The sequence below is a fragment of the Colias croceus genome, chromosome 5 (genome assembly GCF_905220415.1).
Source record: "Colias croceus chromosome 5, ilColCroc2.1".
Classification (NCBI taxonomy): Eukaryota; Metazoa; Arthropoda; class Insecta; order Lepidoptera; family Pieridae; genus Colias; species Colias croceus.
Genome location: NC_059541.1, coordinates 2,729,744 through 2,752,170, shown reverse-complemented (window position 1 = coordinate 2,752,170; position 22,427 = coordinate 2,729,744).

The following is a 22,427-nucleotide window of genomic DNA, read 5'->3' as shown; positions in this document are numbered from 1 at the left end:
CCCGTGTAGCAAGTTGATTTATGTGTGGCACGAAAGTCAATTTATTGTCAAAAACAATTCCCAAATCTTTAATATGATAGAGCTCTTTGATACTCTCAGAGTTTACATTGTAATTGTATTGAATCAAGTTTCCTTTGCGTGCGAACCTTACCAAAAAACACTTCTTAGGATTTAAGTCCATTTTGTTAGAGTCGCACCAAGCAACAAGTTTATCTAGGTCACTTTGCAGCTTATGAGTATCGTCAATGTTGTTGATTGTACGACAGAACTTGAGATCATCAGCGTACATGTAACTCTGGGAGCAAGACAATAAATCAGGTATCTCATTAACAAATATATTAAATAATATAGGGCCTAAGTGGGAGCCCTGCGGGATGCCGGAAGTTATATTTTGCGTTTGAGAACGGAAACCATTTACAACAACATAAAAACTTCGTTTCGTTAAGTAAGAATGTATCCATTGTAAAAATTGATTTGAAATACCGTGCAAAAACAGCTTTTTAAGTAATATTTTATGTGAAACCAGTATATTGAAACATTTCCCAAATTTTTCCCCGACTACGGAAAAAAGAGGGTTATGTTTTTCGAGTTTATGTATGTATGTATAATATTTCTTTGACACGCCCTGCAGTATAAACCGTTGGACCGATTTTGAGTTGTGAGGTTTCATTGCAATGATCTGAATTATTATGTTAGTGGCGGTAGTGACGTAGGCTATATATCGGTCAATTAAGGAAAGCTGGCATGTTCACAGTACTCACACTTATGCAATTTCACTTACAGTATGTTCAAAAATAAATGCGACTCTAGTTTCATTTTAGACTTGAATTGTAAAATGGGTGCGTTGTAGATAAATATATGCAAATATAATTATGAAAGCTCTCATAATTTACCTGTAAAATTATAATTTAAAAGTAAATCAATTGATGAACTTAATTATTTATTCTAAAAATAATCAATTGGATAAAAGTATTAATAATCATTCAATTATTAAATAATAATTAAATTTCAGGTCATAAAAACAATACAAATAACACGTGCGCTCACTCCCAAGTCCCAACACACGGATGGTTGTTTTGATAATGATTTAAATAACGGACGTCTTCTGCAGTTGCGGAGCAGTCTTGTCCTGACTTTGGTCGAGTAAAAATATCTAAGAAATATTATATTTGTAGTAAGTACGTAATACCTACCAATACGCGCTAACAAATATGAGTTACATGTTTATTGTATAATTTTCACACTATTGGTTTTAAACTCAAATTCAAACATTTATACAATTAGACTTCTTCTAGAAGCACTTTTGAATCGTCATAACAGTTTAACAGTTTTAACATTTACCACCAATTCAGAAAGCAGTATCTATAGAGAAGAAGAAGAATCTATTTAATCATAATCGTAATCTTCTACTTCACTGAAACTTTCATCGCTCGAAGAACTCGATGTTTCGCCGTCGGAATTTCTTAATGTTATTATAAATGAGTCAGTGTAATTATCTACTTTTGGTTCTAATTGAATATATTTTTCCTCATGTTCTCGCGTCTTTCTCCAAACGTCACTAAACATATCCAGACTAATAGCATTTGCTTCCTTTCTAAATAATTCTTCCACAGTTTTCAAGTTAAAGTTCACAGTTTGTGATGCTACTTTCCCTTTAATTAAAAAGTATTGTTTCATACAAAGTAAAAATGGACCAGAAATTCTTACTCATGAATGATAATGTCCCTTCGCATACGACATGACAGGGAACGGCCGCTCTTCGAGACCAAAATATTCAAGTTTTAGAAATTAGACTGGCTTGCATATTCGCTCGTCTTTTAATTCCATTGAATATGCTTAAGATATGTCACAACTAAGCGCTCTAAAAGATTTTCCGCAAAATTTAATTACGGATCAACAACTTTACGAACACTTCCAAAGAACACATACCGCAATAAGACATTGGTATTCAATTTTAAGTAAGAACAACCGATATCGTTTGTAAATTAATGTAAATGGTGATAACTCTGATTATTAATTAGTAATTTGAGTCAAAATTTATATTTTTCTGACAAGATCCTTATCATCCAAATTTCCACCTTGGTGAGAAAAATTGACATTTCTAATGAAAATGAACAAAAAATTAAATGATTTTATTAAATACTGTAAATTCTTCCATTTACTGTATCACAAAATTCTTCATAGATTTTTAGATATTCGTACTACACCAATTACATCACCCTGTATTTATAAACAATTGCAAAATATGACACATACATAGGCCGAGAGATACTGACACAAAATTTCGGGTCATTTGTAACAGAACGGCGGTTCTACAGAGGTCTTATTACGCAATGACAAAAAGAAAAATGATGGTCAGAACGCTGGTACCGGCGGACTAGTCGCGTGGGCGTAAGTCACACTCGTCGGATAAGTAAGACCCCTCTAGACCGCCATCCTGTTACAAATGACCCGAAATTTTGTGTCAGTATCTCCCGGCCTAACATGTGAAATGTGTAAATGTGTTGACGTTCCAGCTCTTCTTAATATACTTATACATAAATGAGAAGTCAAGTTTTAATTTTTATTTAAATTCTTTTATTACATAAAGTACCTGCCTACTAAAGTTATATATGGACAAAATAATTGTATTCAATTTTTTATTAAATAAATTACATAAAAAAAGTTTCAATATTAACTATAATAATAATTATATTATTTTTTATTTTTCATAATATATGAATACGAATAGCGGTAGTTTTTAGTCGAGAATACGGGACATTTTATTTTCATCATATCCATCATGGAGTTCACATAAATTAAATCGCTAGCGAAAACGACTATGACGTTTTTAAGCTTTATAAAAGTAACAAAATAATGTATTATGCTTATTAAAATAATCCAATAATTATCATGAACCTTTAGTGCACTATACAAATAATCACATTCACGATCGAAAAATCCAACAGCATTGAAGATCTTTTAACCATTTTACCGTTTTACCAATAAAAATGGCAAATTCATTTTCAAAATACTGGCAACATACGTTGAAGTTTTGTATTCCTTCATATCTGTAAAATTATTATTCATATTAAAGAAATAAATCAGCCAAATAATCTACAGAAAACCTGTGAAACGATGTTTTATCTTTTTTTTTGTTTTCGGGAACAAATTTTACAGCGTTTTATTATCACAAGACGGCATTTTTTTACTAAAATTGCAAACCCTTTTTGACGTATTGCATGACACTATATGCGCTATAGCACTGGTGCAGCGACGTATTTGTTTTTGATTTCGTATTTTCTTTGACAAGGGCGACGGGCGGTTGTCATGCTCCATCTGTACTTTATTTTGTAATCTAAGATATTATCTATACGACATAAATTAATAATCATATGAATACAAGTCCTTACAAGGAATATGATAATAGTTAATATCATAAGAGCAATGTTAACTCAAGAGAATTAATACATCTCTGCAGGAGACGCGTCACCCCAACCATTTACAAGAGCTATTTAGTTGAACCGCACACTTTGAGATGCACCTGTTTGTTCTAAGGTTGGCAGATTCTAACAAATATGTGCAATTGTACTGTTATGTTAATGATAAATATGTATTAAGGATTGTTTGGATGGCCAGATAAGGGTATAAATAACATATTTTGTGATGTTGTGTTGTGTTTATTGAGAATTGAGATTAAAGAACTAAATAAAGTGGTGTTTTCTTTCTTGTACTGTTTTTTAGGTCGAGGCAGAACCGGCTGAACGTAATAGATATATTATTTTTTCGGTATGGCTTTTTATTATATATATGTATCTGCTACACCTAGGCACTCTTGTCCTGTCTATTTTATTGTTCTGTTAAGATAAGGACCAAGTTAAATGTGAGCTAAGAATTGATGCGTAATCACCGATTGCAGGCTATGGTTATCGACGAAACCGGACTGTGCTGATGTGTTCTGGTCTTCACTTTGATATTCGAGAATAATCTAAAGGGACAACGTCAGAATTGGTAAACCGTGATTTGTTCCAGTCAAAAACGTGATGCCAGAATCATGTTGATATTTAGCACAAAAAATCATAATCTGGATTAAGAGCATATCTACCTACACGCGTTACGAAATTATTTAAAAATGTTTCCATAATTATGACAAATAGTTCTAATGAAACTTCACATAGGTCAAATTAAGACTAGTTCGTGTATTCGAGAAAAGCATTGCCTATATTTAGTACAACTTGATACACACGTATATTATAAGATGGTAAGTATTGGTATGTTTATAAAAACCGTAACAGCACTGAATATGAAACATAATACCGCATAATGGAAAACATTAAAATTGTTCGATATACATGAATAACCCAATAACGTTTGAGAACGTGAGCGAATTGTAAACAGGAACTTATTGCTGGATTTCCAGTCGTTTTAATCCTAGCTGCAGGAGGTAAATGCTACGTGGACAGCATTTACGAAGCCCTCACTGGGAACGTTTTAATTGTGAAACTAGAAACGAGTTTAAAGAATGAATGAATAAATAAATTGAAGAGACGAAGCTATTGCTCGATTTGGGTCAAGTGCTTATCGGTTAGCTGGGAGATCGTTAGTTATTGCATATTAATTTTTGTTATTAGCTCTTAGATATAGGATAATATGCTCATATTATAAAAGCAACTCAACCTGTTTTTAAGTTTCACACCTAGCCACCGAGCGCCGCCGACCGATGGGTTTTAATGGTAACCTATAAAAATAGATTAGCAAGGTAGCTAGGTATTCTCTGCTATATTTTTATTTCATAATGTCAGAACAGAAATGTGAATTTAGTTTTACAGTAACATGAACATTATAGAACTTAACTTAATGAAATCGACGTACTATGTAAAAAGATTGATCGTATTTCGTTTTATTCTAAAAATGTCCACTTACTCCAATATAGGAAAAACATATCGAAGAGATATAACAACGATGTGTACGAAAATGCCATTCTGTACTTTTCCTTGTATTACCAAAATGATAGAATGCTGTTATAGCAATCCGATTCCTGAACCGCACAGTTGAAATGTTTTCCCAATTTTCAACATAATATTCTGTCGGATTATTATAATCGCACTACACATACTCGAATATTTAAAAAAAAATTGTTTTAATTGGATTTCTCTTTTTAAAACCACTTCTTACTTCACTTCTCAAGTACGAAGTAAAATATGAATATCATAATCCTGATCTTGACAATTATTCATTACGATGATCCCAACATTCTTCCATCCCAATACCTAACCATTTTAGCCAAAAACTGTATGGTACAGGACCATTTCTGTGAAAGAAGTAGTTAGTATGAAAAGAAATGGTCCTCCATATCTACCATATGGTAGAGGACCATTTCTTTTCACTAGAAAGTACCGTATCGGTCACTAGAAATAATAGCTCCTGTGCATACTACCCGATAGTTATTGCATCGTGTCACGATTGCTCGTAAGTAAACTGTTTAGCAGATCGATCAAAGTCGACGGAGCGGCAAGTCTACGCCTAACTTGCTCGAATCACAAGACCAATCTGTGGCTAATCGTATGGCTCGTGAACTGCGTTATTGGAGACGGAGAACTGATTTTCATCATTTGTACTATTTAAGTAGTGGGATTTGCCTCTGGTTTTATTAAAGAAATGATAAAACGATGGTATGAATATTTTCATCACTATGATAATGAGTTTTTTAAGAGTAGGCACAATGTAGGAAAAACACAATTTCCTTAGAATATGGGATAGAATAGACCATATTAATTAAATGAAGCAATATTGTTTAAGGGATTGTACCTATCGGATAAATCGAACTCATCACTTTAAAAACCAATATGTTTTTTAAACAACGAGAAAACACTGTAAAAATCCCTTATCCCTCTCGTATAATCCGTGTTTTTAAAACATCGTAAGCTATAAACAAGCGCAGCGCACTCAAATCGAACGTTTGAAAAAGAGCAAAAAATCTGTTTTCATACCACGTACGGTATCGATTATATCGTAAAAAATTTGTCATGTTTCTATTGCCTTAGGGCGAGCAGTTAGTAATATCAGAGGGCATTGGGCTGTGAAATTGCATCCATCGGAACGTAGCCGACATGAAGTCGAACCGCGATCGGACAGATGAACTTAATGCTGGCCACAAGTCAAGAATTTATGGAATGTTCTCGACTTTGATCGGCTTCAATATTTATGTGTTTGACCTTGATTATGTTGAGTGAAAAGATTAATCATGTGAAATAGACTTGTACTAGCACTAAAAGCGTTCCTAAAATATTTTGTTTATAGTATATGCTGACAATATCGAAAAGAAAGCTTATTTGTCAGGTCACTAGAAGAAGGATCCCATTTTCTTCAATCGGGCTACGTAGTTTTTAAACGTACTGAAAGAAAAGTAATAGATAATGTTATTATCACTTCATATCAAAAAAAATATTTTTAAAGCAACTTTTATTCAACGGAATCTGCACTATTCTTGCGAACAATCTGCTGATTAAACAGTGGCTGTTAATCGGAGCAAATTAAACGGGTGCCTGCAAAAAACTTCCCGCTAATTGCCTATTTCTGCGAATGAGCCCGGGTAAGCACTTGGAAATCGCAATTATGATAACACTAGCAACTTTGCCTGTACTTAAAATTATACTGAGCAATTTACACATTTGCAATAGTTGACCGAGCAAATGGCACGATTAAGGGAAGTGTTTGTTTTGCTTTGTTGGGGATTTATATGGATTGTGGGTGTTTAGTAAAACACAAATATTGATGTGCTTAAATGGATGATAACAATGACGTGTTCAGTTTTTGAAGTGAAACTTCTTTATCGGGATTGGAAAAAAAATTTAGTGTAACATTTCGTTACGCGTGACATTTTTCCGTTACGCGCCATCTTTTTCTTATCCCTACCACAATTCGACGTATTTCTGTAAAGTTGCATGTAGTTAATTATTTTTTGAAAAATAAGGTCATAAAGAAGTTTCACTTCTTACGTGTGTGCACTAGTAGGCACACATTTTTTCATAGAAGAATACGCATCGAGCACACTGCAACGAATACCTTCAGAGGAGCTTGTAATATCAAGGAGATGAGGTCTGCACCTCATCTCCTTGATATTACAGATGTGTTGTTACAGATTTAATAGTAGGCTGAACTGCTGTATAATTATAATTGTTCTACTCAAAGTGGAGCTAGCTAGCTTCCATGAGGCTTCTACTTTTCCTTACAAAACAAATAAAAAGTACATAGATAATAAGCACACGTGTTAAAATATAAATTCTATATTATACTAGTAAACAATTTTCACATATTTCATAAAAAAGCACTAAAAGTACTTTGCAGAATAACACATTATGCTACATAGAATATCAAGAAAACAATACTTCATCATCGTTAGTGTTAGGATCAGTAATAGCCTTTTATAAAAATGTATATAGAATATTAAATTTATGAGAACTCGTGAAGTTTCTAAGAATTAATCATAATTTCATATCACTGTTAATATCCATGAACATTTTATATTAAATTAGCCTTTTATTTTAATTAGTTTATGAAGAATTGAAATTTTTGCTAGTTATTTTAGATTCTGTCTTTGCTGTAGGGCTATAATTAATATTGTAGAAAATTTATAGCTGATTCTTTAAACTTTATACTAAAATTGGAGCTGCTAAAGTTATTATTTTTAGTCATTAAATTTTATAGACATGGTCCTTAGACAAATTGTAATAAAAATATACTTGACACTACACGCCAGAAAAAACGTGGTCCCTAGACAAATATACGAATATTTAACAACACAATATAGTATAAATATAAACTACTAGCTTTCCACCCGCAGCTTCGCCCGCGCAGTCAAAGAAAAATCCGCATAGGTCCCGTTCCCGTGGGATTTCCGGGATAAAACCTATCCTAGGGTAAAAACTAGCCTATGTCCTTTCTCGGGTATCAAAATATGTCTATACCAAATTCAGGTTCAGTAGTTAAGGCGTGATTAAGTAACAGACAGACAGACAGAGTTACTTTCGCATTTATAATATTAGTATGGATGTCAATTGGAATAGTAACATTGACTCACTCGCGAAGTCAAAGCCAAACCAGTTAACCTCAAAAAAACTCGTGTAAAAATCCATATTACCATCGCATCAGATAATGAGTAACCAGAACTTAGTAAAAGCAAATAAAACAAGATAATTTGGAGGGTCGCCCCGATTGTACTCCACTGAAACATGGACGCCGAAATCAAGTGAGAGCACTTGACAACACTCTGGTTTTGTGCTGAGTTTTAATGAAAAGACCACTGTTTATTCACCCCTTTATTATAATGATTTATGAGACCTTGTTTAAAGCTGTGTTTCAAATGCAGACATAATTACGTTCAATATTGACTTCTGGATTCAAGGTGAACTTTTGTAACAGTGAACTCTTAAATTGTGGTGAATTTTATTTTGTTCCCTTTTTTTTTTCGCTGTCCTAATGCAATTATTTAGTAAAAAGATATGTATTGTTAATGATCTACTAAGATGGTATTTAAGTACATTATTGTGTTGCGTTGAGATATAAAAGATGATCACGCTCCCAAAACAACGGAATGTTATGGTAACTACAATTACACGAACGTTTACATTGCTAGAGCGTCAAAAAACTCTTATTTTAATGATCCTAAGGTAACAAAGGAAGAGTAGGTATAAAACATACGTACATGGATATCATTTTATGAATTATACTGTAGACTAATATGGTCTATGTCTATAAAGCTTCAATTCCGCTTAAACTGTGCTGTGTGATGTTTGTTGAAATAATTGCACAATTTAGCTAGAACAATCGATTCTGCTTACATATACATATTTACATTAGTATCACGCATACTTTCCTAACTAAATCACATGTAAACAATAAGAAGTATACTAGAAAGAGTCACCATATACTACACTGTAAACGCAGATGTCTGCAGTATAGTATTTACAGTGCAAAGCATATACATTTTCACTACATAAAGCCTTAAAATTTAGCCACGAAAAAAGCTCGAGACGTACAGAAATATAAATACGGACGGTGCTACAGATTCGTTTCGTACTTAACCGACTTCCGCGGGGTCTTGTTAGCACTAACAACCATATCGTGGGTCTCCCTTTGTCTGGAAACGACGGTATTACGTGTCACCGTTTTTTTTTTGTTTCACGAGTGTCACGTGGTAATTTCACGCGGTTTCCTTTGCGTAGATGTTGGTTTTAATTATAGATCTTGTGTTGTGTTTTTCAATGACTTACCGCACGTGTTATAATAAATATATTATGTAATAAAACATATTTTTTTTTACATATTATATTGTTCTAAATCACCACTAATCACTAAGGAGTCGATTATATTTTATTCAATTTTCACTAGAAGATAAGGGATAAAAGATAGAATAACATTAATATTTTTTTATTCAGGGGAATAGAATAAGCGCTGACCGCAAAAAAGCACTAACGAATGCGTAGGTTTTTAGCTTATCATGTAGTCAAATATAAAACAGACATATAACCTCATTTCTAAAACAATTTTTAATATTCTAAACAGATGAAGGAATCCTTTTTCACTGTGGATTTAATAAATATTTAATCTCGCTCTACCAAAAAATAAATCTATTTAAATGTTGAACCAATAACAGACCTCAGAACTTTTGATTTGGAACACGAAAATGGTTTCCAAAACAAGTACCTAGGTTAAACTTTCGAATATTCTATAACCTCTTAAAATTCCGAGTAGCTATCTCTTTGTATAAAATTGTTTAAACGGAGCCATTCTGTATAGAAATTTGTTTTCTGTATTAAAGTTTTTATAAAAGATGTGACTTTATGACCACCTCGCCACGCTTTAACTTGGCTTATCTTAACTGTAGTTTAGAGCTGCCCTCGCATCTTTTATTTTTAATCTCCTCCCAACGGCAAACGCCGGCTGAGTTGAAATTACTTTGTTCCAAGGAAACGATCGAAGACCCGCGTTCATTTTTCAATACGTAAACTAACTAAACTTTTGTTCTAAGGTTAGCTATCTAGGATGGCATTGAAGTTTACAATTATCTGGGGAAATTCTTGTTGGCGAGTTACTTTCGCGCTTATAACTTGTAAGTGATGTTAGAAAAGTTTCATACTTACAACTAAAATCTTTGTGTTATTTATATTGAGTTGGACGGTACACTTTTGCAGAGTAGAATATCATTTGTTGCATAGATTTAGTTTCTTCAAAATAAATATATATTTTTAAGCTATAAATTGTCTAAATTAATTCATTTTAAGGTATTATTTTAAGAAGTAACGAACTGAAGTAAGTTTGGGACTGAGTAAATGTCTGTTGAAATGTTTTAATCTAATCTATCAACTTTCCGCTTCATGACATCGTTTTCGTTGAGGAAACTCAAGTCGACTTGAGCTAGTATATAAAAATTAAATCCATAGAGAAACACAGATAGAATGTTTACCAAAAGAATCAAAATCTCCATAACATAGTGGAATGTTGTATAATCCAAACATATAATATGAGAATTGATAAAACAATTGCATTACTAACGAAAAACATCACACAGTTTTAAGTTTATCGTTTCATTTCTCAGTACGAATCTTTATGTTTAATAATTAACCGTATAAAGTAACGTATAAGCTTGGTCGCGTTATGCAATTGCGGAACGAATACATGGATTAGCGCCATTACTCCGTATCAGATATAAATAATGCACGTCCATACGAAGATGGAGATTAAGCCCAAAACAATAAAAAACTCGAGCCATTTCTCGAATTCAGAGCAAATTGTTAATCGAGTGAAACGTTGTCGGAGTTTTTAATCGGATTAGTCGTTGCCTTTCCCAATAATTCGCATTTAGCTGGCCGGTTGACTTGTTTAGCTTTTAATGTAATGAGAATTGTATAAATGTCAATGACCAATACAGAAATTGGATCTTGGTGTATTTTGCTTCCATTTTATGCTACTGAGACTCACGAGAGTATGCTGCACGTTATAAACTTGAGTTAATTGATTGCAAAGCTCATTTCGATAGCAATCGCAAACATAAATTCAGCGTAATTAATTTTAGTCCTTTCAACGAAGTTGTTTTAGTAAAATATCTTCAGATCATTTCTTTTTTTATGACAAAATAAGTAAGTAGAATACAGCTTGATAATAAATACAGCATCTAATTTGGTAGTTCAGCTTTATATTATGTCAAAATGAATGATGGACATTTTTCGATAAACTAGAAGAAAATGTCTATTTCGCTTTTTTGCAAAAGACATATTATGATTAAATAATATGAATAAGACTGTATCTACAACAATCAATCATACACATTCAAAAACATTACATGGATGCTTTTTATCCCGATAAACTACATTGTTCAATCGGTAAAGCACAAATAGATATATATACTCGATCTATAAATTAAGTTATATATTATTCTGCTATAGTATATAGTATATGATTTTTAATCTAATTTAATTTTTAATCTGTATTATGTTAATGTATTAAATTTAAATATGAATTTTAAATATATATATATACCATAATATAATCGCCGTTCTGTTTATAAAATTGTTAAACATTTCACGGTCCCGCAGGACAGGCATTGCCTAGTGCGGGAACCAATGATTTTATTTCCTGTATTTTAACGTTTTTCTTTAAGAAACTGTATTAAGCACTATTTCCGTACATGGCGTGAATAGGTTGACAAGTCGAAAATGCATACTTTACAGGGCAGCCTTTTGAAGTTTACTTTTTTATTGGTAAATCCATTTTTTTTGTATTTTTGTTTTTTTTCATTGCATTATATTTTATAAGAATCGACGTTTCAGATTATTACATAGAATTTAATTATTTTGATTTTTATCATAACAAAAACAGACATATCAAGTCGTTCACCGACGACTTGTCAATGTATTCACCGTCGCAAAAATCGGTTGTATCGCGCTTTCTTCGGAAATATCTCATTTCCTATGGGTTTTTTGCTATTCGTATTTATTATCAATATTGTAGAATAGAAAATTCTCTACAAATTTTGTTTGAAAAATTTTTTTATACGGTGAACCGTTTTTGAGATAGAGGGCGGAGAGCGCGCGGTCACAGCATCATTTCAGGTCAACCGGTGCCTCCGGTCGAAAATGCAATTTTCTGCAACTGCAAGAGTGGTTGTGGTTCGCGATGCGGATGCAGGAAAGCGGGCTTGCAATGCTCTTTAGCTTGTGGCCAATGTAATGGGCAAGCTTGTCTCAATGCTCTACCATATCAGAGCGACATTAACGAAGATGGAACTTTTGACTCCGAAATCATGGAAGAACTTGAGGCAAATGTCGTTGAAGACGATAATGAAGACCAGTTTGAAATTTACCAGCAGCCAGAAGATGACGATGAAGAGGAAGAAGATAATTAAAATTATAAATTGTAGTTTTTGTACCCTTTATTCCATTTTTTACTTTCAATAAAAATAAATGATATTTCTTAATAAAAAGATTAATTCGTAATTTGTTTTTTTTTCATCATGTAAGAAGTTATTAATATTAATTAGGTTAAAATTCAAATACAGGGTTACCGGGAAAGTCGTACAGAATATTAAAGGACGTTATTATTCAGGTCATTTCTGATCGAATTGGTCCCATTTTAATCCCATCCAAATTTTGACTCGTCTTGGCTTACTTAACTGTTATTTTGTCAATGTTTGGCCTATTTAATAGCAAGTGTTATACCTTTTTGAATAGCTAAAAAAACGTAAAAGTTTATAAAATTACTTGCAGGATAAGTGCCATACATTTTTTTTTATAAAAGGACTTCAAAATTATAAACAATTAGTGGAAATCCTTTAATTTCAACTGTTGTCGAGCAGTTTTATGAAGCTGTTAGTAAAAGGTTCAGTTTTTGTTGGTCATTTTTATTAATTGGCATGTCTTCTAATTGAAAACATAAATAAACCGGGCCCTAGTAGCTCCAATCCAAAAAAGTGATAGAAAAGCCAAAAGAAAAAGATTTTTATGATATATCTTTAAAATTCAATATCTCCATAACGGTTAGGTTTCGGATACCATATTATGGGACCAATTCGATCAGAAATGACCTCCTTCAATATTCTGTACGACTTTCCCGGTAACCCTGTATAAATTCCTATATTTTCATTAACAATTCTGCAATTAGGTACATGGGCAGGTAAGTGTTAAATAAATTAATACTGAATAAAAAGTGGATAAGTTAGGAAAAACATGATAAAATATAATATAATAGTTAAGAAAAATTGACAAATATTTATAATCATTGATAGTTCCGGTTGATCTGAAATGATGCTGTGACCGCGCGCTCTCCGCCCTCTAACTCGAAAACGGTTCATCGTATAAAAAAAATTTTCAAACAAAATTTGTAGAGAATTTTCTATTCTACAATATTGAAAATAAATACAAATAGCAAAAAACCCATAGGAAATGAGATATTTCCAAAAAAACGATTTTTGTGACCTTGAAATTTAATACACACTTACACCCTACCATATGTAGGTTTTGAGACAACTTTTAGGGTGTTAATATACAAGTATATATAGACGTACAGCTGGGTATCTCGAATTCTGAGGTGAACTTCCTAAAATGACTGCACTAATAGGTTTACTTGTCAGATAATATATCACTCTATTGATGCGGTAATAAGTTGACAACTCGATTTGTACTACTGAACACGCAAATATGGGTAGCGTGATTAATTAAATATCTCGAGTTATTTTGTTAGTTTCATTAAATAAATGGCAGGCTTAACTTTACATATTCAGTTATTCAATTATTCATCAAATAAATTTTTGATATCTTCAGATGTCATATTATTACTCATTAGTAGAGAGTTGTTCAAAAATTCACAAGTTGGGTGTGTGCGTTAAAAGCGGACCTGTCGACTTAGTCATTTATTCACCATATAAAGCAAGTGATCCAGATGCCAATTTTCAATTAAAAAAAAATTCATACAAGTCGAGTTATCAACCTATTCACGCCTTGTACGGATTTAATGTATGTATTATGACTGATGTATACGTGTCTTAAAGAATAAATAATTTTTTACTTTTTAACTAGTATATCAAGAGATAATATAGGATTGCTGTTCGTTACAAAGTCACGTAAATTGATTGCAAAACTAAACCAAACTTGGATGGCGAGCGTAAATAACTATTTCAGCGTAATCAATTTCGGTCTTTACTAACAAATTACTTTCATTTCAACAACCCGTTTATAACACTACAAAAATTACTTTACATTAATATTCCAGTATTTTATTGACGTGACAACGTCTTATAATTCGATAGAGCCGCCTGCACGCACGAAAAAACATGACTCGTGCAGCGTTACCTCGCTCTGAGGCGTTCCATGTAAGGCTGGAAGTGCGAGCGAGAGCGCGGAACGAACGACAAAGAAGCACAATCGGACGTTGTCACGTTCAACTGTCGTCAGTAAACCGACTTTACAGACAACCAATTTTTTTTTATTTTAATTTGTGATAAAAAGCGGTGTACAAGCGAGCCAAATGATATTGCAGTCTTTTTTCAATATTGCGCTATATTGAAGAACGTTCAAAGGATTGCCGACTAATAAATAATTCGCTTTCGTCATAACTATCTTCCGGTATTCCGTAAGTCTCAGCAACCGTATAAATTCTTCCTACATACTTGAACGCAAATTAATTTAAGTTCGGAACTATCATGCAGTTGCAGCACAAACGTCGGAATCCTTAGCAATCGAAATTAACCCTTAGCTGGTATCGCCTTTTTTGGCAACACTACCGGTATCGTGGGTCAAATTCAACCCATACCAAACAATCTGTTGTAGAACGTAGATTTTTTATTATTTGTATAAAATATGGTTAGATAAGAAATAAAAAAATATTTTTTTACAAAATTAACTTTATTTAATTTTAGAATATTTAAAAAATATCATGTTTTACACGGATTTGTAATTAACCTTATTTTATGGCACTTTTTGGTTAGTGTGAACTTAAAACATAAAAAAAAAATAGAAATGTTAGAAAAACTTTAACTAAAATATATTAATGGAACTTCTCATATCTTTATTATAACAAAAAAATAAATTGCTTCTGAAATCAGCATAAAATAAAAAAAATGACAACCAAAACCAAAATGACTTCTATCATCAAATATCATCCTCATCTTCTTCACTCTCATCTCTCGTATTTTCGTTCCACGTATATTTTCTATTATTCTCGTATCTCCTCTTCGTTTTCACTGTCGTCAGAACTTACTCCAAATACACTGTCTTCTGAGCAACTAACAGATTAGGGATTGTCTCGATCGCTGATGATTTCGTCGTCACAAAGTTGGTTTACATTTGGTATTCTTTCATTTTCAATTCCAAATCATCACTTAAGTCGTCCATCAACTCCTCGATTTGTCTGTCGTTCAAAAAGCCCTCCAACGTAGTACAAATAAACAATAAAACAAAAAAGTAAGTAATTACACTCAGTGAAAAAAGTTACTTATTTGGTGTCGTGGGTCGACTGTGACCCAGAAAGCTACATACCTCCGCTCCTAAGATAGTCACGGTGCTGCACATCCACCTCCCGCTGCAGCTAGCGACGCACTGAGAATACTTAGAAGCGCATAGTCGTTGCATAAATATTTAAAGAATTATAACCGAAAATGTGCGCTTCTGGGTCAAATTTGACCCACAATACCTGCTAAGGGTTAAATTTAGTTCATAACTCGCCGTATCCGATTCTTAAGCTCCAGAGTTAATTATATTTAGCGAAGTGATACCTATCTGTGAAAAAAGTTTCCGTAAACAACGTCGTAACTTGAAATTGGTTTTTTTCATCGCCCAAGAGAAATGTTAAGAATTTTATTCCTTCGTTTGAAACCTCAGAACTTATTATACCGAATAATTTAAATATAGGAAATTTATTATATTTTCCTCTTCATTTTCATAATTATGAGGCGTTTTGAAATAAATTCATATTGTGAGTGTCGCTCGAAACCATTTGTAGATTTTTATTTGGTTATAAATTAGCTTTCAAATAATACAGTTCAGTTTTAGTTTAATAGGAAAAAATGTTCACATTTCGATTTTATACTTAATATTAATTAAGCAGCTCCATTTTTGGTTGTTTTATTCAAATGCTCGATTCACTCTAAATACTTGAATCAAGATATTTTCAATAGGCATTTTAATTAGAATTAAGTAATAATAATAAAATTCTAGTAATAAATTACTATTAATGTTCTGTTGGGTTTTGCGTGAAAGAGACATACATAACACATCCATCTATCCTCACAAAATTCACGTTTCACAAAGTTTTTTAGTTCCGAACTATAACAGTTCTATATAATATTTATACAATTTACACATACAAGGATGTGTTAACAAACACCTTGAAACTTTATTCCATCACTCTTACAGTCCTATGGGACGCAGGATCTGTAACCGAAGGGATAAACTTACAAATAATGTTTAGTTGCTCTCTGCGGTTAGGGAGATATTTAAAGACACGATAATTTTGTTGTGCTTGATATTTTATACTGTTTAATAAAGTGTTCATTTTGATAATTAAATTACTTAATATTGTGTTAATTGTTAAGCAAATTTTTTGAAATTTTGTGTAATTTGTTGGCTTCGTGTAGCCATAATAATGTATTCTTTCTTTGTTACTGTTATAATTAATATGAACTGCCTGACGATGGAATTCAGTTGTTTTTCATAATGAGCGTGGCGAATTAATATCAGGTAACAGTGTTAAAAAATAGAAACAACTTCTTTCAAAAAGGTGACTCAACACAACCAAAACTTTATATTAATCTCATCATCAACACACAATCAACAATTCCCATCCAAACACCGTCGTTTATCCAGCAAAGCGAATATTATGTTAATCGCTGAGTTTGATTGCTGACAGAACAAGCCATCCTAACTCGGGTCACTCAATTAATTTTACAGGCAATCGCGGTATGCCACAGAGTGTAAACTATTATTATCAAACTGTTTCAGCTACTTGGATTAATACGCTCCACTGGTACTGAAGATTATGCACTATGTACGGGATTCAATAACGCGTGGAATGTTTTGATGATGTACAGTTATTATGTTATTGATTTTCAGTGATTTTGGTTATAGGTAGTTGTGCGTGGTTCTTGTAGTGACTTTTATAGTAAAGGTTGTAATGTTTTTCTACCTAGTCTACTTACAATGTTTGTGCTGTTAGATAGATGGATGTATTTTACTGTTTGTTATCCTTTTATCAAACGTCGTTGCTAATACATTAAAATATAAATAAATAAAGTTTACCACTGACTGAGTATCATTTTATTTCATTTGATTTTTTATAAGTAGTTAGAAAAGATCAACTTTTAATCCAATTAACAAGCTTTTTTAAAATGTTTTATGGAAAAAACACAATACAAAAATCTCCAGAAACGCTTCATAAAATACGATGAAAATTTAATAAAATGATCCTATTAAATTAATTCGAAACTTAAACGATCACATCGCTGAGTTCTCAGAATAAACGGTTATCTAAATTAATTATATCAGTAGGACTTCTTTAGCGAAATAAATTGCGTTGCTCTGAACAATCGTAGGTTAAACTCAAAAGGTATGGGTATTAATCAAAAGCAGACTTCATCTGTCTGAGTATCTTCAATATCACGTCTCGTGTTTAAATTTAAGCGAATATTTCAAGAATTCAACACTTGAATCCAACAAATTAGCGGCGAGGGAACGCGGGCTGAATGAGCTCAGCAATAAGTTGTGGAACTTTTTCGAAACTATGGTAATCAGTAGACAAACGCCTTGATTGGCGGAACGGTTTACGGGACGTTTGTAAAATGATGATTGCCTTGTTATTCCGTAGCATAACCATGCTGTAGATAGGGCTGTGTTGTAGCTAATTTGTATTTTAATTGATGTCTTGTTTAAGCTTCTTATCACAATTGATGTAAAATAAGCACAGATAATGTAATTACTAAGTATAAAAATAATAGTGTTTTCGTTAATATCTTGCTATTAACCTTAGGTTGAGATATAAATTTCTCAGAAATAAATCTACATAATTTCCAAAATCATCACTAATTGATAAACTTATACAACAATAGGTCATAATTTTAGTTAATTATCGATCACAATAAAAGAAGAGTTCCAAGAAAAGGTTATTCATTTTACAGAATGATTGGCTCCAACTATTGTCATTTTTGGCACTCGTGGATCCACAAGTGGTTGCCTATCGACAAGGCCTCTTCGTATTTCCTTTTCGACCTTTATCGAGAGTACTAGAGCTCTTAGTACACGAAAATTTGAAAAGATTATATTGTCTCCATTGTACTCCTGTTTATCGATGTTTAGTATGCTTTTGTGCGTCGAGGATTCTTAGTATTATTAATATATAAGGAACTACAATAACCTACGTAATGTATATCGAGAAATATGTTTGTTTACTTCCCACCAATAGATCCCACGTGGGCATCCCACGATAGCCCATATATTTATATGTGTGTGATGAAAGCTACGAAGTGGGTTTTCTAGGGTATATAGAATTATTTGACAGATAATGTTGTAAAGAAAAAACAATATTTTGTAATATGGCTATCGATATAAGCAAAGTCATACTATTTTAATATGAGTTTGGTTTGGTTATCTAAAAAATTATAATTACAATTTATTTGTTACAAAATGAAATAACTCTATCATTTTACATAAATTCATGTAAAGCATTTGCATTCACTTTTCGGTTTTCCGCCCAAATACACGATTCGTACATCATCCAGGGCATAAAATAAGCTACAATCTTGAATAACCGCACCGTAGACACCGGCTACCAAAAACTATTTTCAATACGAATAGTTGTTGCAGGAATTTAATATTGCATTCTATGCATTTTGACCTGCACCGAACTGGCGTCAGGTAAGCATTATAATGAAATTAAATTCCTGAGGCTACGTTTTGCAAGTACGGCTGCATAAACATCATACATATGCGACGAATTCCTAAGCCTTGCAAGTGCTCTGCAATCTACTCTTGGAAATGAATCTCGCTTGGATGCTGTCGGGTTTAAAAATGGGTATAGATTGTATGAGTATGTGAAGTGGAGACTGGATGCGGTATATTTTGCGGTGAGCTTTAAACAATAATTGAGACACAAATATAGGTTTAATCGTATTCATTGATTATCATAATGTAATTTTATTTTATATTGTATATTGTATATAAAAAAAAAGTTTTTTTTTCGAAATATATGTAATTATTGTTATGTAAATTTAATTTTTACTTATACTACTAAATAGTAATTTAGTAGGTTAGACAAAAAATATGTTATAATTATAAATTTAAAATATTTTTTGTCGCATATTCTCCTAATCTCAATAACTCAATTTCAATACATAAATGAATGTATTAGCGTTATTCACAATTTAATATATCTTCGTTATTTTATATCCTTACCTATTACGATCAATGAGATCAACTTACACAGGTTATTGAAACCGGTGTGAAGTATCCGCCCCAGGGACGGTACCTCGCTTCACTTTAATTACTTTTAGACTACGTGTAATTAATAATACAAGTGTGTAAGTATATATCTCTTAAGTATATATAATACTTAAGAGAGAATAAGTGAAGTTGAATCGTCATCGTCGTCGACGTCGTTGACCTTTTTGATCTGTAGTAGATCATATTTAATGCAGTTGTAAGGTGTATACCTACAGTTTTGAAAAATAACTCTTTTGTTAGCAGAAGCAAATAAGACACTATTTTTTATGGAGAACAATCTGAACTTTGAGTGTTAATTAAAATCGTCATATACAACAAAACTTCTTGAATGTTTGGCACATATTGTATCTGTGCGTTTTGTTAAATCTTAATATATATAAATCTCGTGTCACAATGTTTGTCCTCAATGGACTCCTAAACCACTTAACTGATTATAATAAAATTCGCACACCATGTGCAGTTCGATCCAACTTGAGAGAAAGGATAGTTTAAATCTCAAATCTTTTTAGAGAAAGCGGGCGAAGCCGCGGGCGGTAAGCTAGTACTATAATATGTTATATTATGTATGCAGAAGTATTGAAAAAGGGGGGCGTGTACTAGTGTACACACGTATGAAGTGAAACTTCTATAAGACCTTATTTTTCAAAAAATAATTTACTATATGAAACTTTACAGATATACGTCGAATCACGCGTGGTATGGATAAGAAAAAGAAGGCGCGTAACGGAAAAATTTCACGCGTAACGAAAAAATGTTACACTAAATTTTTTTCCAACCCCGATAGTTTCACTTCAAAAATGATTATATATTTGAGTACATAATATAGAGTCGATTATAGAGATTCTTGTAAGTCAGAGTTCTCTGTACGCATTAATTAGACGTTACAAAGAACTGATTATACAACCACTATATCCATATGTGGTGTTCCGATAAATCCATACAATCTGCGCTTTACGTTGAAAAATGCTCGTATTATTTGGTATTCGGTGAACATTGATATTTAACGGGCTTTGCAGTGGATAGTTGCCGCAGCTGACCGCCAACGAGTGTGCCTCGTGTAAAATTGATTAAACAACCGCAATTGAAATCTTTTACAGTAAAATATGTATATTGTGTATGTATAGGTATATTATATGTATTGTATTTATTGTTTTATCTTTTGATAGTACATATACCGATGCTATATACTACGGCAAATATTGCGATGTTATTTTATTTAATTTGTGTAGGGAAGTAGAAGTAAATTGAAAGTGTTTTAGGGCTATTCATTTTAATTGCTTAAATCTGGTTAAGGCTGGTAACACATGTATTTTCTGTGTTCAGAACAACGACAATCACGACGCATTATATTATAGTATTTCAAACTGTTTCTTATGTGTTAACTTGTTCAGAAAACTGAGTGATGTTCTTCAAACAACAAAATATATTTTATTAAATGCTTAAAATTGATAAAAAATTTGTTATTAGTGAAACCTACTATGAAACAAATTCCACAGATAAATACCCAAATCCAAAACTCAAACCACAGAAATGAGATTAATGGCGAAACTTACACAGCCTACAACTATTCAAAATAAAACTATGTACAACTTATTACCTAATTAGTGCCTTGATTAATCCCTATAAAGGGTAATTAAAAGGCTTTTAATAGAATTCCCTTTGCCGATGTGGCCGGGGCGGGCTTGTCGATTAAACCTTTGCTTATGTGCCTTTTATTAACTACGGCCCTTTTATTAGGGATCGTTTAACCACACACGAACAAGATTTTAACGAGTAAGGGAGTCAATTAAGTTAAAAACTACAGCCGTAGTGGATTATTGGCCTGATTGGAAATAAAAATACGGTAGATGATTTCTAATGCTAATATTTAGCTTTAAAATAGAGAAAATATTTAAGTTTACAGACAAAGGAATGTTAAATTTCCTTTTATTTTCATTGGTATCTTAATTAATAACTTTCAATCACTGCAAAAGGAAATTTTTGCGCACTAACAATGTCCCCGGCATTGCTGGTGCCTATGGGCGACGCAGTGCACTTAACATCAGGTGACGCGTCTGCTCTGTTGCCTCCTCTTATATAAAAAAAAAAAAAAAATTATCACTTTTATTATATACACCTAGTTGTAATATAGTTATTATAAAGACATAAAACTAATATTGCATTAGAAATAACCGAGAATAAACCTTGTCTTTGGATAAAAATATTCTATTGAAGAAACAGAATAGTTGTAAAATTTAAATTTAATTCAACAAGTCTTGTTTAAAATACAAAGTAAATTAATCATCTTACTATAAGTTTTGTTCCGATGCAAACCGATTTATTTCTTTGAACTTTATAGTGTTGCAAAGATTCAGTGTTGTCTGAATTAATTACCTGAGTTTATTTCAATTTATTAGTTTTCAGTATCTAGTTTCCAATCAGTTTATTATTTTTAAATAAGAGCAACAGGCCGATATTTACTAATAGATACTTTTACCTACGTATATTAAAAAACTGTAAGTAGTGTTCTAATGTATTATGGCAAAAATTATCAAAAGAAAAATTTATTACCATGCGGCAAAAACAAAAATTTGTGGCCAATATCACTAACATTATAACCTCATAACATGTATTTAAATCCATCGGTACATTTTTTATTGACGTGAAACTTCTTGAGGCGCGTTGAGGGCAAAATTTCAATGGCAATACCGTTATGTCGTGGAGTAAGACGAAGATTTTGGTATCTTTGAATCTTGCTAAAGAAGTTTCACTTCTGTCACGTCTTCACGCACGCTCATTTTTTTAGTTTCTATTTATTTGTTAAAAAATGTAAAGATACAAAACATTATTCCCCAAACTTCAAACAGCTCCGTGATCAGTATTTGATTCATGTTTATAGAATTCGTGTTCAATACTCGATTCCCTAATTGAACATCTAATTAATTAGCCCCGCGATGGAAGTATCTACGGGCCTTTCAGTATTTT